Below are 17,744 nucleotides of genomic sequence, written 5' to 3'. Positions count from 1 at the left end.
CAGCAAACTACTTGTGGAAGAGGCATGGTTGTGTTTTACCGCTTGCATAAGCACTACAGCTGTGTGAAAATTCGGGTGCTGCCTGGATATGCCAGTTTAGTGCCCGGTAAATGGCAATGTGCAAATTAAAGTGTTGAGTAATGAGCTCTGGGGCCGGCCAGCAGCGAGCTTGTTTTAACAGTGAGTAGGTCAGGGGATGTCAGCTGGTAATGAAGTCATCTGGCTTCCCAAACTACTTATAGTCAGGATACGGGGTGCTCTCGCCATATAATGCTTGGCCGATAGCCAGGAGAGGAGCTTTTCTTTTGCTCCCTGGCCTCTCGCCTGTGCAACTGGAAGGTGTTCAAGGGCAGGCTGGGACGTGAGCAAACCACACACCCGGCGAGCTCGCTGCCCCCCCGGCTGAAAACGGCAGGAGCCGGACTGCTCTTCGGTGCACGCGACAGCCCTTTGGGCGATGGTTGGACCTCGGTCTGACGTACGTGGCCGGCGTGGCCACCGGCGCAGGTAATTTGGTCTGCTCCGTGGGTCACAGCGAGGGGTCTGCCCTGTCTTCCAGGGATGGCTCTCTCCTGGAAATAACACTCTTAACTGGAAGGAGCTGAGGATGCTGGCAGGGACGTTGAGTAATGGATGAGCTGTCATTCTGGTGGCCTCGTGGGATCCCGTAAGCACCGGACCTGCTCGTGTGGCTGAGCAGCCCTGTCCGGGCTTGGCTGTTGCCCTGCTCCTCTCTCAACCCCTCCTGCGGACTCTTGCTATAATCTCATTTTCTCTTTTCTTATTGCCAGAGGAGGAGCATCATAGCCCAAGGACACAGACTGCAAAGCTCTTCTGTTTCAAACTTTCAGGGTGTAAATAGTTTGTGGGCTTTTCTCAACAGCTTTCCTACCCGCTGCCCTGTCCTCTTAATTAATGTTAATGTTGTGTCTGGTGCACAAGTTGAGAAGTCCTTTATGGCATTAGGTTCGCTCACCCTGGTTCCCAACAAGGTTTGGGACAGAACAACTGTTATGCTGTCAAGAGCTCTTATAAACAGCTGTTTCCTCTCCTGCCTTTCAAGATAAGACTTTTGAAAGAAAGCAGCTCCAGCCCCAGAATCACGTAACTCCACATCAGTGTGGGAGGACTGCCACAACTCTGAGGGTTTAAATAAACCCTAGGGAAAAAACAACACTAAAACTTCCTGGTTGACCAATATAAATAAATTTTCTAGACTACGCTTAAGTTTATAAAGCTCTGAATGGTGGGGAAAGGACACAAATTAGGGTAAAATAATGATTTCTCATGGTGAATGATGTGCTTGAAACATGTGCTCAGGCTTCCTTGATCTAGCGTAAGACAGGAGAGATGCAAGTCATGGAAAGGCTATGATTTTGCAGATCAGATCTGCCAGAGAGACTTTTACTGTCTCTTTATTTGTCGTGGGGTGCTGTTTGTGAAGACGATGCCAGGACGGTTTGTTTGGTTAGTTTACACGTATAGCCCTTCCCTGGTTTCCCATGTTTTGCGCTGGCCTTGCACCCAGCAGCAAGTCATTACGGCGGCATTGCAAGGGCATTTGCTGGCTGGGCTGGGCGCTGGAGGCTGGTTTCAGTTTGGCTGGAGGTCAAGGAATGCGTGACCTTCTTAAAGCAGAGGAGAATTTGTGTTCTTTAAGGAATAAAGTAATCCCAAAATATTGGCGTGGGGAAACCAGAGGAAGAAGCAGCTTATTTAGGCACAGAAAGCAAGCGATGGGAGATCTTCAAGTGCAAGCTGCAGCGGTTCTGCCTGTGATGTGTGAAGCAGCTGCTGACCCTGAGGTTTGTGTGGTTTTTATTGCAGTCCCTCATTTAGGGGGAAAGTGCTGTGTCCCCAATTGTTCTGAATTAGTGGCTGCTGGTGAGGGAGGGGGACCCTTGCCGTCCCCTTGCCACTACAACTCCCCTTTCTCAGTGCTGCCTTCGCCCTAAGCTGCTCGCTGGGCTTTGCCTCTATTTACTAAACGATAAAAAAAATGATCCTGCGATGAAGTAAGGAAGCACCCTGCCTGACAGTGGGGGTCCCAAGGGGGACAGCGTCCTGGAAGCCCCCCGTAACTGCCTGCGCTGGGCTGGGAGCGGGGAGGGACGGGGCTACGAGCAGCCGCAGCTCCTGCAGCCCTGTCTCCCCTCTCCTCCCAGGCAGTTGGGGCTTGGAGGGCAAGTGCCGTGGGCCTGGCCGATCCCGGCTTCTTGTTTTGATGGAGACCTGACCCTTTGGGGGCAAAGAGGAGGACACGGCATAGCCGGCATTGCTGGGATTCCTGCCCTGGCTGGGCTCTGCCGGCCTGGTGCTGCTCTCCTGAGAGCAAAGCAGAGCAACAGCTGTGGGCAGAACGGCTCCACCAGACCAAGATGTATATATTAAGCCCAAATCTGGTCCTTTTTGTGGATCTAGGTTGAGATGGACTTTATACAGGGGGTCGGTATTGCAGGGCAGGGATGCCATCCCCTTCCTCCCACCCTGCTGAAGGGCTGGCGGTGGCGTGGGCATCCTCGCGGTGCTGGCCGGAGGGAAGGTTTCTGTCCAAAAGCAGGAGGATGTTGGAGAATTCCCGGGATTCCCACAGCTCGGGGCGAGGAGGGAAGGGGAGGGCTGCCTCTGCCTTCCCGCTTTTCCTGCCTGTGTCGGCTGGGCTTGCTGGGGACACAGCCCCGTCTTGCTCTGCGTCTTGGTGCAGATCCCTGGCCCTGAAAGGACTCGGTGGAACAGGACATTAGCCGTGCCAAGGATGCACTTGGACAGCAATTTTATGAGCGTTTGCTGCAGCTTTCCTCCAAAGCCTACGTCTTCTGGCTTTCCTGCAGAGCACCGATGGTTGCATCAGTACTAATAAATACAATAGGCCAGGGCTTGTTTTCCTGGCAAGTGGCTGGGCTTGTGTTCGTACAACTGAACGCCTTTTCCTCCTCATCCCAAAACAGGGTGACCCAGTCTGTGTTGCTTCGTGCCTTAAACTGCTGGGGTAGGTTGGCCTTCAAAATGCTCCTTGGCTCATCTGGATGCGAGGTGCGAGAAACCAATCCGTAAGTCCAGAGAGTTACCCGTGGGCACCTGAACATCAAAAAGTCCCGAGCTCAGCAGTAATTAAATGGTTGTTAAAGCTGCAGCCAGCCTGTCCTGTTGGTGGGAGCCCAGGGAACGTTCCTTGCCCAGGCTCTTCTGGGAAGCAGCAGCCCTGAGGCCACAGTGCTCTTTCTGCTCTGCGCCGGCCACGGGCAAAGCTTGAGAAATTCGGATGGGACCTTGTGAGAGTGGTCCGGGATGGATCATACATCTGGCAGTTACCAAGGAGGGTGTTATGGTACTGGAGAGCAAGAACCCAACTGATGCATCTTCCCAACCATAAGGACTATAAGTTGTTGAAGATTTCAGTTTAAAGTGCCTGAGCTAGCTGCAGAGCATCCTTTCTTCCCTCCCCCCCCGCCCCCGGAATGGTTGAGCACATGGAGCCCTAAATGACAATGATAACTATGTTTTTCATGTTGTCATGATGTAAATATATGCAAATGATTTCCTCTCGGTGCTCCTGGCATGTCTCCAGTGCAGCCAGTGCTACCAGGGTGGGGCTTGGTGCATTCTAGAGAATTTGGAATTATCCTTTTTTTGCTACTTGGATTGCTGAGTGTAGCTTTAATCCAGGTTTTCTTTGGTGCCAGAAGGGATGAAATCCTATATAGGCACTTCTTAAAAGCTGCTTCTGTGGAAGTCTTCTGCAAGCCTGTTTCTGGGAAGTGTCCAGCTGAGTTTTGCAGGCTCAAAACAAGGAGACATTTCAAGCGCTTTAAAATCTAGCTCCTCTACACCTCCTACTCTGTCAGGTACATCTGATTTTGTGGGACTTCTGCTGCTTTGCATAGCTGAGCTCTATTTTAGCAAATTGGCAAAATTGCTGAATTTCAACAAGCTAGTTTAAAGCTAGATTTTGCTCCTCTGCAAACGACATGCACAGTTGGACTGGTGTGAAAATTGATGCATTTGGCCAGTTATTTGTGTAGAGTGCCTGGTGTAATTTTGAGCTCATTTAATTAAAATATTTCTGAGATACCCCTGTTCCTGCCATGGCGAGTTTTAAAAAGTGTTAAGCCATTTACAATGATGCCTTTTTTTTTTTTTTTTTTTTTTTCCAATCACACAAAGAGCATCGTGCCCGTCCCTGCCATAAAACGGAGCAGGATTTGAAAGCAAGCTGGCCCTGCATGCATAAGCCCTGCCTGGGGGCAGCCCAGCCCCGGCTGCCCACAGGGGACCTGCATGGTGGGCAGTGGGCTGGCCAGGAGATGCTGAGGCTTTGGCCACCTGAAGAGCTCAACCTGCCCTTTGCCAAGTCGCGGCACTCGGCGCGAGGTGAATTATTGGCGAGCTAATGACTTGACGTGATTATCTGAGATGAACGAGATTACGCTGCATTAGATCTGGGAGGGATATCTGTAATGATTTCAATTGCTCTTTCAGTGCTCTGACAATCGCAGTACAAAGGGTGAAGGCTTCTGGGCATGTTCATTGTATTTCTCCTGGCACCACCAATGCCACTTAACTTCGTAATAAAATAACGGCTAGTGCCGTAGTGCTACCAACATGCCACCTACTCGATTGCATGAAATAGGTCGGGATCTCATCCTGCAGTTAGTGTTTAATCAATAAAGTGCTTAGATTAGCTCCAGATTCACTGGAGCAGCCTTTTGACCAAGACTGCCCATAGGGGAGGGATGGTTCCCGGGAGAATTGGCCAAAGCGTGGTGGCCCTGGCTTTGCTGTCTGTTTTAATACCGTGGCCAGGATGCAGCGAGCGCTTTCCAGCGAAGCTTTGAAGGTTCCTGGCAGCGTTAAGTAGCGTGAGTTGTACGCGCACTCTGTCGAATGCACGTGCAGTAAAATTACAAGTTCAGGGAGGTAAATAACTCCATGTGGCAGAGGGCAGGCATCTGAACTGGTAAGAAGGTGTAAAGTATGAGGCGTTAACGCTGGAAAGTGAGGTCTGAGCCTTGGAGGAAGCAGGCTAGGGATGGGGCTTTGGGCAGCGCTTGCCAGAGGGACTTTGGGAAGGTGTTCCCGGGCAGATGTGAGCAAGTACTGCCCGTGCCGCTGTCTGCCAGGCTTGCTGGGTCCTGCGGTGGCAGGAATGACTGGGCTCAGCCAGACGTGCAACCTGGTGGGTCTCGAGGAGATGAGGAACGGGCGTGCTCCTCATCCCTCGGTAGCTGGCCTCTTAAATAAGTCATGACGAGCTCGTTGCCTTTCGGCTTCCAGCAATGCCCTAGCTAAGAGTTCTGTGCCAGGCAGAGCTGGGGCAGCAGCACGTCCCTCGGGGCCAGGCTCCAAACCGTGGTGGGGCAGAGGGCTTGGTGGCAGGGGGTTCCCAGCTGGACGGAGAGCTCGGTTGTGGAGCCAGCGAGGACGAAGGAAACCATAACCCAGATGGGGGGGAGCGTGCTTTGGGAAAGCTAATGAGCCAGGAGGTGCATGCCGGTGCACGGTCTTCCCCATACTTCTCTGAGGAGCTCAGCACTTCTGCTCTGGGCAAGCGTCCCATGGGCAGGCGGCGCTAAGGGCTCTGGCAGGAACCCGTCAACTGACGCTGGGCACGCCAGCGCGAGCAGCAATGTCCCTGGTGGGTGCTGCTGGCCTCTAGCCAGGCAAATGCCTTTGGGAAGGCTGGGAGCCACGTAGGCGCTGAGCCCAGGGCAGACCCGGAGCTGCTGGCAAAAAGCTGGGAGGCAGCGGTGCCTCGCGTCCCCTACGTCCCCATGGCGCACCCTCGCCCTGTGGTTGCTTGGGTTGGCTTTTCCTCGGTTGGGTTTTCTTCCTTCTCTGAGAGCCGACGGCGTCTCCCCGTGACTCATCTCGCTCCCTGGCTGGGGGCTTTCCCCGCCGGCGCTCGCGGTGAGTCACGTCATCGGCTCGCCGATGCCGTCGTCTGAGCCGTCGGCAAATATCTGCTGGGAGCTCAAGGGAGAGGAGGGGGAATAACGTCTGCCGGGCTCGCTGAACGTGGGGGGAGAGGGCAGACCTTCAGCATTGCTCCTTCCCAGCCCGGGAGTGCTCTGCCGGCTCCCACCCCCTCTCTAAATTCGTGGAGAGCCTGTCAAGCCATTTCATAAACGTCTATCCCCTTTTGTGCCCTTGTGCTTCCCTCCTCTTCCTCCTGCTCTACCTTTGTTCTTCCTCAGCAATGTTTCTTCAAGCAGGCTTTAAGCTTTGCGCCAATGGGTTGCGTTATCCCAACCCGTATCCCCGTTATCCCAACCCGTATCCCCGTTATCCCAACTGGGCTCAGCAGAGCACGTGCAGGGGTGTTGGTGCGCGCTGGAGCGGTGTCCCTGCCTTTCCGTGGCTGCTTCCTTTGAGATTCCCCGTGTTGCACGCGTGGTTTCGGTAGCGCAGCACGCCAAATTCAGCGCCAGGGCTCAGCTGCGCTAGAAGCAGGGAAATCTGGCGCTGCCAACCTGGCTTTCCGCAGGAACGTGGCACAGCTGGAGCCCCGACACGCGTAACGTCTGCGGTACTGCGAATGCCACGGAAGCTGCTGGTGGTGCTGAGGGGGCTCTCCTGCTCCCCGTGCGCCTGCTCTGGCTTTCCCTCCTGCCCAGAAAGGAGTGATTTGTTGCCCGCTCTGGCTCACGGGCATGGATGGATTTAGCCTGGCTGTCGAGGGAGAGGTCTGCACCTTGTTCTGGGAGATTTGAGGTCAGGAGAGCACCGGTAATTGCCGTTTGTGGGAATTTGAAGAGTCCTTACAGAAACCGTCGTCCTTCGATAGCTCTCTGCTCCTTCTGCAAGGTGACAGAGCTGCCTTTGATTGCCTGACCTTCTAACTTGCATAAACCTCTGCAGAAAGTATTGTTCTTGAGGAAAAGGGCCGTGTTCGGCGTCACCAGCCATAAAACACCCAGCTCGGTGCTCTCCAGCCCCACCGCTGTCACAAAGAGCTGACAGTCTCTGCTGCTGCTAGAAACTTGCTAGCAGAGAGAACCATCTCCGCATATCTGAATTTTAAGAGTAAATTCCTAATGGTGCATAGGAATAAGCTCCTGGCGGAGCTGAGAGGTTGTTGAGAGGAGAAAATGGGTTTGAGAGGGGTATGCTGAGGTGTGGCTGATTTCAGGGATCCTGAATCCTGGCATCTCCCAGCACTTTCCTGGTCAGCACAGCGGAGAGCTGGACCCGTCCCCCTTTTCCAATCCCCTTGAGTTTTTGTCTCCTCACACCCTTGGCATTGCATTTATTTGGAGGTTTTTTTCTTCTGGTTTACTGCGATATGGAGTTTTCTTGTGTTTTTTAATAAACCGGGGTTTTCATCAGTTTGCTGTCATCACGGCAGCATTTTACTCTCGGGATGGAGTGGGCTCCAACCGCTCTCTTGTGCTGAACCGCTGAAGCTGATGTTGCGTGGACCCGAGCAGGAGAGACACGGGTGGCTGTGTCCCGGGCAGCCACCTCTTCCAGCCAGGCACGAGCGGGTCCAGAGACGATATCTGGCACTTGCTCTGTGATTCAGGGGAGAAATAGCTTAGGAAAAGGAGAGCAAAGAGTAAAAAAACCTCAAAAGCAGGGGGTCAGGGGTCGAGCAATGTTTAATACCTGTTTTATGGATGAGAAACTGAGACACAGAGAAACTAAGTGACTTGTCAGACTCCTCCCGAGGGAGACATCCCTGTGCAGGGAACCAGACCGAATTAAAATCAAACCAAGCTGAAGCCAGCACTTTAAATGCTACTCTTGTGTATGATCTTTTCTGCTCTTGTGCTTCTCCGCTGGTCCTCGAAGGCCAAGGACCCCTTGATTTAATTTCTTGAAGTGTTCTCCTCTGCTGTATCACCTCAGAAAAGAGGCATGGCGCGGAGCTGCAGCCTCGCAAAAGAAAATGCCACACGCCCTAGTTTCTTCACTGCTAAAATTAATTCTTGGTGGTTTTGGCTTAGTGCAGCGGGAAGATGTTCCAGGGGATGCTGTACACCAAATGGCCAAGGGGGAAGAGCAGCGTCAGAGCCTGCCTGGCAGCCTGCGGCAAGGTGAGAAGGATTTTGGCGCGGGGTTTTGTGGCTGGGAGAGCTGTAAGGGCGGGTGCGTTACGGCGTGTTCCTGCGGCGCGCGGGAGCAGAGGAAAGGATCACATCTGCTTAAGAGGAGAGGCTGCAAAAAACTATTGTGCGAGCTGGTCTGTGGAATGTGCCTCATTTAATTAGGGAGCTGGAGGAGAGGATGCGTCTATTGTAGGACAGCAGAACAACAAGCGCAGCCAAGAACAAGATAAAGGAGCCGAGCACTCTCCCGGTCCCAGCGGAGAAGGGCCGTAGCGTGCAAAGCGCGATGGAAGCCCTGGAGGTCCCCTGCCTCCTCCTGCCTGCACCTCCTCGCCCCGCGGGCAGGCTGCCGCTTTTCGGCACGGACTGCGGCCACGGACGCCGTCCCTGGCCTCTCCAGTGTCCCTGTAGACAATAGTCAGTGCGTGATGTGCTTCAAATGGGATTTTTGGAGGCGTTGGACTTTCCCAGGCTGGAGTGAAGTCTACACAGGGCAAAGACTCTAGAGGAAGAATGTAGCCCAATCGGGATGAATTTTCAGAGAAGGAAATGTTTCCTTCTCGGGCCAGGCTTGCCTGATGGAGAATCCTAGTTTTTCTTAATCTGTCACTTGATTTTTACCAGCAGGAGTTTAACATGGTGGGAATCCCCCCCCCAGCCAAACCAGTTCTCCTTGTCATATGCTTGCCTGTGGAAACTACTGATCCGCTTCAGTGGAAACTGCAAAAATCGGCCTGAAGTGGGTATTCACCACAGGAAACTTCAGCAAAGATGGTTAAATTTCAGCTTAACTCTTTAACTGAACACAGCCCCGCCTGTTGATGTTTTACAGTGTTGTTCTTGGATTGCAATAGTGATATGCGTTATAGAGAGCCATCTCTTTCTTTTTCCCTCCAAGGCCTCCAGTTTTGTTTTGGCATTTTGCTCCGATGATATTTTCTTACTCCCTCTTAACGTGATGGATGGGACTGGTCTGGACTCCTTCAAACACTCCTTGATCCCCAGGAATTTCAGGGATATGCGTGTATCTCTCCAGTACTGGAAACACAAAGAGCACATTTCTGCTGACCTCTCCATACATGCTAAGAAATCCTTAATATCTGAACAAGAGAAATCCAGAGTAATTGGCCCACAGCTGGTGTTGAGTGTGATTTGGGGTGCAGGTCCTATTGAGCTTTCTGTGAAAAAAGACACATCTTTCTGTGGTTTAAATGGATCCAACTTCAACTCCCAGCTAACTGATCTTCTGCATTTGCCTAAAGTCAAAGAGCCTTTGGCGTGAGGAAGCTCTCCCTGAGCTTTATTTGGGGCTCCACCGGTGAGGTGGATTTCAGCCCCTTAATCTGGGCTGTGCCATCACTTTAGGTAACATTTTTGTCAAAATGCATGTAAAGGGGGAAACGACAATGTATTCTCTAAGTTTCTTAGCCAGTCTAATAGCTTTGTGAAGTACGCCTTTAATTTCATTGAGATAGTTTAGGATTTCAGCCTGCATAGAATTAGTGCTGTGCCGAGTTGTACTGCAATCCTTTTGCTTGATATCAAGTCCTATATTGGCTGTTTTCTAACTCCATCTGAAATCTTGGAACTTTATGAGCTTGGAATTTTTTCTGTAATTCTTTCTCAAGCTCTCTAAAGGACATGATTCTGACTTGTTGACTTTAACATGTAGAATTTAGTGATTTTTAATACCTGCATTAGTTATTGCTGAAATAGGAACCATGAAACAAGTGTGATATGAATAATTACCTCTTTTCTCCAGTTACAACCTTAGAAACATTGTTGAGCACTGCCAGCATCTAATGAGCCCCACAGGGCTGGCTTGTTTCTGATGCACTAAGCGTTTAATGCTGCTGCTCATTCATTCTTTATTAATTGTCTGAATTTCATAATTGCTGATTTAGTTACAGTATTACCAGCTTGCCTTCCTTCAGTTTGTCACTGCTTTTCTGCCTGGCTATTCTCATCAACCTTCTCAACTGGTCTTAGTCAAGCTTTTTATGCAACTGTGGGAGAGCAGCTCTTCGGTGAGCAGTAAAAAATTACCGAAATAAATCCTGTATTTCACAACTCGGGGCGTAAATCTTGCCATGTGCTGATTCAGCTCGCTTTGCTGAGCTGACCCCTTTCTGAAGCGCTGCGTGGGTATGTTCTCATGGTGTCCCTCTCTTTGTCACCTGCCCTTGGGGTGGGTTTGGGGTGACTCTGCGCTCTTCTGCGGTGTGTCAGCCCTGCCTGCGGCCCCCTCTGTGCAGGGGGGGGATGATCTCAGCTGCCTTGAGGCAGGGTCTGTCTTGGAAAGAAAGCATTTGGGGAAGAAAGCTTATCTTGAATACAGAACTTTTGTTTTCCTGCCAAGAAGGGTGGCTGGCTGGGCACGACCTGCACTGCTCAGCACCCGGCACTCCCGGCGTCCCCACGGCATCAGGTCTTGCCAGTGCCAGAAAGAAGCAGGAGTTTAGTTAGGGATTAGAGTAAACGGGCATGACTAAACTGCTGCAAATGGCAGTGGTTTTCTTTAAGCCAAGCTCATTCTAGCACATGGGTTCAAACCCACTGTAGCCTGGATGAATAGAGGCCATTTCTAGGCTCTTGTAGCTTCTTACCTTCTTCAAAGGGCGATTCCAAGGAGCCGTCACCAAACAGCTCGTGCACTCGCTGCCTTTGCCTGCCCAGGTCGAACCAATGCATAGCTAATTAAAAATACCACAAATTCCAGTCAGATGCGGGGTTTCCAAGGAATGTGCTTCTGCTTATTTTAGCAACAGGTGGTAAGCATTAAAACGTGTACAGCTCATCTCTAGTTTTCTATCTGCAGGGCTGCGGAAAGCAGTGCGAAAGCGGTGCCTGCAGACGCGCGCAGAGCCCGCTCCTTGTTTTCATTAACCGAAGGGAGCAGCTCAAAGCCTGCTTATTTTGCAACCAGTTCGACCAGTATCCCATACGCGCCCACGCACCGATTAATTTGCACGTGCTACGCTTGGTCATCGGAGATGGCAGCGTGTGAAGGCAGGTGGGAGCTTGCCGTCTCCCACACAGGTCCGGTCCGTGCTGTTATCACTTCCTTGGATTTCTGAAAGGGGGTTAGAGATGTTTTCAAGGCTGGGGGCTAGCCTGTGGCACAGTCTGCACTGACCTTCATACTTGGCTGAGAAGCGCTGCTTTTCCCAGCCCAGGAGCAGTCGCTCCCACTCGGAGCCGTCACTGCGTGTGCCCAAGCTGGGGGAGAAATGATACGGCTGTGCTGGGATGGGGTCCCCAGTTTTGTCTTCTAAGCTCGGTATTAGTTAAGCCCCCACGGTGGCTTTGAAGAGCTGCTGGGTGGAGCTGCGGGATGTTGCTGGGAAGTGTGTTCGGGCACCGCCGGCCGCGTGGCTGCATCCCTCGTGTGCTGCTGCGTCCCCCTGCCCAGCGCTGGGCTTCCACGGCACGCAGAGCGTCTGCAGGCTGCCCTGGCAGGGGGAGATACACTGATGTGCCTCAGGTCTCCTTTGAATCTCTGATTTTACGGGTTTAAAAAAAACCAAAAACCAAAAACAAACCTTAAGATCGGGACAGGGAGGTGTGGATCCCCTAAGGGTTTCTTGTAAGGGAGGTAAATAATCTTGTAAATGGAAGTCTGCAAAAGAGAGGGTGAGAATAAGCTGTTACCTAGAGGAACTTTCTCCATTTTAACACTATGATTGATATTGATTTAATTTTTACCAGTTCTGATTTCTCTGAGATTCCTGTGAAACTGCTTAGACTGAAGACGGCTTGTGTACGTGTCCCAGTTTACCACCTCAACTCATGAAACTTGGAGGTAGTGAGAGGAGGTTGGAGGAAGTGGATCAAGGCAGCTATCTGATATCTGGTAGGAAGTAGCAAACTGAGCAGAAGGAATTTATTGTGAAGTATTTGGTGTTATTGGAAAATATATTTTGCGTGATAAACGGGTATGCTCTGATCCAGGGATTGTTTCAAAGCAGCAACCTTAACTCTGCTCTGCTGCTCTCACAACATGGGTATTTTTAGACTGGTTCCCATTTATACCCATCAGTACTCGCGACCATCACAGACGGTTACCAAAATTAAACCTGAAGTTGGATGGGAAAATAGGCACTGACCTTGTCAGTACAAACCAAAATCATATCTTATTTCAGACAAACACATGCACCTCAGAGCCACATTTTCCCATATGTGCAAATGCAAACTCTGAGGGACCGTGGGAGAGTTTTAAAAAGCATCGTTAAGCCCAAGAACAAGCATCCAATACTTCATTACTCCTCCCCTCCTTCCAAATTACTGTGCCCTTTAATCAAAGTCTAGCTACTGGCAAAACCACCAACACTGGGGTGTAGACAGAGTGAAATTTAAGCCTGAGGAGCAGCTCAAACCTGAGCTCCAGGATGGTAGAGGTGTCCAGCACGTTTGCCCATGCCGTGCCGGCGGTTTGCCGATGGAGCCAGTGGGAACCTTAGTCTAGCCCCAAACGTCTCAGTGACTCCGCGCCCTGCGATGGGAGCCATCCCCGCTGCAGTTGCGAGCGCTGCAGGCTGATTTATCCCAGGTTTTGTGACCGGAGAAGGGAGCACAAGCAAAGTGACTGCACCAAGGGGATCCCCAAATCTCCCTGCCGTCCTTCCCTCTGTCTCCCAGCCCCGGGAGGGAGCAGGGAGGTGCTGCTGGCATCCCATGGGTGAGAGCCCTGCTGGTGCATGGGGCGTGGGCACGGGCAGGTATTTTATAGCTGCACGTGGGAATTGGGGTGGTAAGATGTCCTCACCGAAGCCGCAATGGGATTGCATGCCTGTGGCGAAGGGTCAGGGGAGTCCTCGACAGACACAGGCAGCAGCCCAGCACTTTGGTAGGGTGGCTTAAGGCAGTCTTCTAAAAATGGTGTTTACTCCATTTATTGCTGATCAGATGAGTAGGCTAAGCAGGTATTCCAGCGTACTCCCCTCCAGCAAGCTTGAGGAGTCCCCCGTGGGCTTAAAGCACAGCCAGAATAGTGGACTGTCAGGTATTTTGAAGCCTTGTTCAGAAATGCCTCTTGGATGAAGCTGACCGCCCTCCTGGAGGTATTGGGCTTTCCAGCCGCTTTATCCCCCGACGTCTGCTGCTGCCCCAGTAGAGCTGGGGCCATGCACGAGGGAGACGTGGGCCAGGGCAGGCTGGCAGGTAGGTGCCTTTCTGCTTTTGGGGCAGCAACCACAGTGGAAGGGAGTGATGCTCTACGCCTGGGTACCCCGCCGGCAGGACCCCTGGCTCTCTGCTGCTCTAGTGCTGCCTCCGCTCCCTGCCGTGGGGCAGACCGTGCCCAGCTGTCTGCTGGACACCGTCCCGCTATTCCCAGACCCAGGTATGTCTGGGATGGTCGGGGACTTTTCTGATCTGCGAGGCTGCCCCTGGCCAGGTTGCATCTGTTTGCTACTGTGTCAAAGCCGTATTTTAAATAATTCCCTTTTCCTCTCCAGTGCTCTTTTCTTTCTGCCACTGTGTTTAGAGATCCTGGTCATGTGCTCTTGTTCAGCAGAAACTGTTAGGCTCCTGCTGGATGGCCAGTGCTCATCGGGAAGCCTTTCACTGTGCCTCTTCCTTGCCCACATAAGTGTGCCTGGGCTTGTGCTGCGTGATTCTAACGAGATCTCCACCTCAACCCGCACAGTGGCGTTGCAGCTTGCTCGTCCTTATCAGGCACGGTTGCATTCGATGCATCCCTTAGGCATGCAGCCAGTCCCAGCACATAGCACCTCTGCACCTGGCAAGGTGGGTGCAGCGTGTGCCTTGCCGACCCGTGGGCTTTCCCAGCCTTTTGGCCCAAGAAACTGTTGGTTCGCAGGACACACGGGCACGTCGCGGTCCTGCGCTCACCGTGCTGCCCGCCTCGGTGTGGTGCAGCCCCTCCAACGCTGCACATCGTGCTCCTCCTCCAGTTAACAAAGCACCAGAAGGAAAAAAAGAAGAGATGAGATGTTCCTGCCTGCGATCGGCTCCTAGACCTTCAGCAGGACCCCGGTGCTGAGCTCTGGGTGTCTTTCACCCCACGAAGGGCTAGTGGGCAGCAGGCGCTGCCTTCCTGCTCCTTCTGCTTTCCGCACCCATCCCCGGAGCAGCTTGGCAGCCCGGCCAGGAAAGAGCCGTGTCCCTCCCAGGTTCCCATTCCCGCACAGCCCACGGGTGCCTGTGAGTCATCCGAGGGCACCGGTGTTGGTGCCATTTCCTTGTGTGGTTCAGTAAAGCGAAATCTTTGTCCCCTGCACGGTGCTGTTGTTTGCCGTTCCTCCCAATGACTGCTATTAGGGTCTCAGCAAGGTTTCTCAGGCTTCCCTCCTGTGGGTTACGCCTGATGTCCTATACATTTCTGAGATTTACTTTCATTCCCTGTGTTTTCAGCAGCAGAAATTGCAAGGTATGTGGTTTTCCCCCCCGAGTTGTTAATTCTTGGAGCTGTGGAGCCTGTGCCGATTGAACTCAAGCTCAGCTGTCATTTCGTAGTAAGTTAATTCTTCATCATGAGAACAGTACTGCTCCTCCCCCCAAAGTGCTGGGAAAGCCTTCGCTAGTCTGCCACGTCTTTCATTAGCCTGAGCTGACCTTGGGTTAAAGTCGAACCCTAAAGGTATTTTATTAGCTGCTGTACCAGCCAGCTGCGAGGAGAAGCTGCCGCGGGGTGCCAGGGGAGGTGGGCACCGGCTTCCAGCCCCCTGCCCCGCTCCCCTGCCAGCTCTGCGCTTGCGGTTTCATTCCCGGGATGAATTGGGCTGCGGGAGCCGTGGGAGAGCTGCCCGGGCATCACCACGGGCAGAGGGCAGAGCTTGGGCTGCTCACGTCGCAGGGTCCTTGCCAGCCAGCCCTTCGCGTTCAGCCGAGGTGGCTCTGTGGGATCCGGCTTTGCTCAGAGATTCTTGTCCTTTCTGTATAAACACAACGAAATACAGTTTTCTAGCAAAAAATACATCCTCTTCTATGCTTTTTCTTCTAGCAGATTTTTTTTTTCTCCTGCTTCCCAGGCTAGCAGAGTAGCAATGAGTTTTGTGGAAATTGCTTTTTTCCCTATTAACTGAATTCTCAGACCACTGCTCTTTCCCCAGTACAAGCTTGTAAACCTTTTTTTTTTTTTTTCTTTTTTTTTGAGGAGGGGGATAAAGCATGGAAAGGAACAGGGACAGCTTGATGCATTTAGGGGAACTTTCATTAAAAAATTTTCTGTTTATTTGTATTCTGCTAGCACAATCTGACCATATAGCATTCCTGGTACCTTCCCTTACTGATGGAGAGTGCTAGTGGGCAGACTTAAATCTGTACCTGCTGCAGTTTAGATGGGCTGGAATGAAATGAGGGCACTTTTATTCAGGTTAAACTTTTTCAGATGCTTGTCAATGTGGGGGGATGATGATGAATCTAGAAAGATACCATCTCTCCTCTTTAGTATCTGATCTGCCTAATCTCACATGCAGTGCGTGGTTGCAAGTTTTCTTACACTTTTACTGTGTAGAAACAGTGCGACAAGGATAGATAACATGTTTCTAAGGACGCTGAGTTTTCCATGCTTTTCACACATACCCATCACACTCGGATTCATACATAATTTTACTCTAAGCTGACAAGGTTACATGCGCTCTCTATTAAGCAACATATGTTACTCCGTTCTCCAGAAAGGGCAATTTTAATACTCTGCCAGTCGGAATGTGTTGCGCAATGGTGCATACACCAGCTGGCATTACTTTCCATCTGAAGTTATTTAAATAGTGAACTCCGCAGAAAAGACAGATGTTGAAAATAGACTCCCACTAACCTGAGGTCAATGGTAAGGCCCTCGTGCTCTGACAAAATAGATGTTTCTTTTCTAATTGGGATGATGAACATGTTTTTTTGTGGGCAGTGTAAATTAAGGGAGAATCTTTGTTCACTAATTAGCTGGAGTTTACAAGTGATCTAATACTTCTTTTTCATTAGTAAGACCAGCTTTACTTTTTTTTTCTCTTGAATACTTTTAGACTTTGGCATATCTGAAATGTTCATTTTCAATCTTTGCTTAAAAATTTTAATAGAGTGCTTAGAGCTTCAGTTGGAGACTGACTGTGGAGCTGTGCAAGTCCAGGAACAGACGGGTTTCTCTGTTGCTCTTTCCATTTTCTGTTTCCCTTTCCCTGAAATAATTTCTTATCTATCTTCTGGGATTGCCACATTTCTGTAGCCAATAATTAATATAATTAACCCAAACTTGGAGTATTATTACAGATATTTAAATATGCAGAATCATGCCCAAGGTGGGCAGATTATCTGGGTTGAAGGCCAAGAAAGCTCTTTTCACCATCACACCATTTAGTTAGTTACAAGTAATACAGCAAAACGCTACGTGGTGTGAAACAAAGGGGATCATGGGGAAATTGCACAAATCCTCCTTCCTTCCTTGATCCCAAGCTGGATAATGATTTCTGTATCATTTCTTCATTAAACAGTAGGCTGGGATTCAGCAGTCCAAGCTGGAGCCATCGGTAGCTGAGCTTATCATCCTGGTTCCCTCCATGGAGGGAGATGTGTTTTTTCTCCTGAAATAGTCACTGAATATCAGAGCGTGGGGTGAATTGCCGTCACCCAGCACCTGGTTCCAGAGGCTTTCCTACTGCTCCTGTTGCAATGCGTAGCAAAGCATCCCCTGAGCATCCCTGTCCCCTCCTGGCAGCAGAGCAGGTCCCACGCTGGTGGCTTTGAGACCCCCCCCCCTTTTGCTTTGGTGTTTTGTTTTGCAGTTTCATATCGGCTCGGTGAGAAGCTTGTTAGCAGCGATGATGTGATTTTTAGTGCACCTTTGGGGATGCAGAATGTATTCCCACTGAGGGTTATATGGCATTGGTCCAACGTCCCTGGAAACGTGCAGGTTTTCTTCTCCTCTGGGTCAGCTGGTGCCCACGGGTTTTGGATGCAGCGGCAGTTGTTCTGGCTGTGCACACAGTCTCAGAGTCCCTTTGGTGGCATTTCCCACCCCACCGTCACATCTGCTCTCCTCCCAGCAACAGGGAAAGCTAAAACCCTAATGCTTTGCATCTCTCTTACGCTTTCTCTCTCCGTCCCACAGCAGAAGGAGGGATGTTGACAAGTGTGGTCAGACCCAGCAGATCTCCATGCCCAGGGCTGACAGAGCTGTGGTCAAGAGTAGCTCCAAGCCAGGGAGGTCCCAGCTGGTCACATGGAGAGACGTTTCCCATTGCCCAGTTAGGAAACAGGCTTGCAGGGCAGGTATTTGCAAGGGCAGGTCCTGTCGACATGCAGCACATCAGTGAGACCACCTGAGATGTCCAGCAGTCTTTGGGAACAAAAAAATCCGTACCGGCATCTGTAGTCTGCTAATGGAAAGGATTGGCCATTGCTTGGGAGAGGTCCAAGGAGGCAGCAGAAGGCCAGCCACCCCTCCCAGGCTGGGGAGAGCCAGGGTGCACGCAGGGCACCCAGTCCAGCCCCGAGTACTGCTCCTGGGCTGGTGCCTTGGGCAGAACGGTGACCATCGGCCACTGCCTTCCCAGGAGCTGCAGGGACTTGCTGGGGGAGTGCGAGGACTCGTGGTGAGACGTGCCTTTCTCCTGCCGTAGCCAGCGAGCAGCATCCCGGCACGCAGGGCGCTGAGCGGGGCTGGTCATGGCAGCTGCTGTCACCGCTGATGTGAACTGCTGCACCGTGAGCCGGCAGGTCTGAGCACAGATTCTGCCCTGCACA

General features: G+C 51.5%; 1 protein-coding gene across 2 annotated transcripts in view; it reads left to right on the top strand.

Annotated features, from left to right (window-relative positions):
* NOS1AP (nitric oxide synthase 1 adaptor protein) overlaps positions 1-17,744 on the top strand; it is a 42,297-nt gene that overhangs the window by 11,026 nt on the left and 13,527 nt on the right. The gene's annotated exons all lie outside the window — the stretch shown is intronic.

This window comes from Buteo buteo, chromosome 10, assembly GCF_964188355.1.
Source record: "Buteo buteo chromosome 10, bButBut1.hap1.1, whole genome shotgun sequence".
Taxonomy (NCBI): domain Eukaryota; kingdom Metazoa; phylum Chordata; class Aves; order Accipitriformes; family Accipitridae; genus Buteo; species Buteo buteo.
This window is presented reverse-complemented; position numbering and strand designations above follow the sequence as displayed.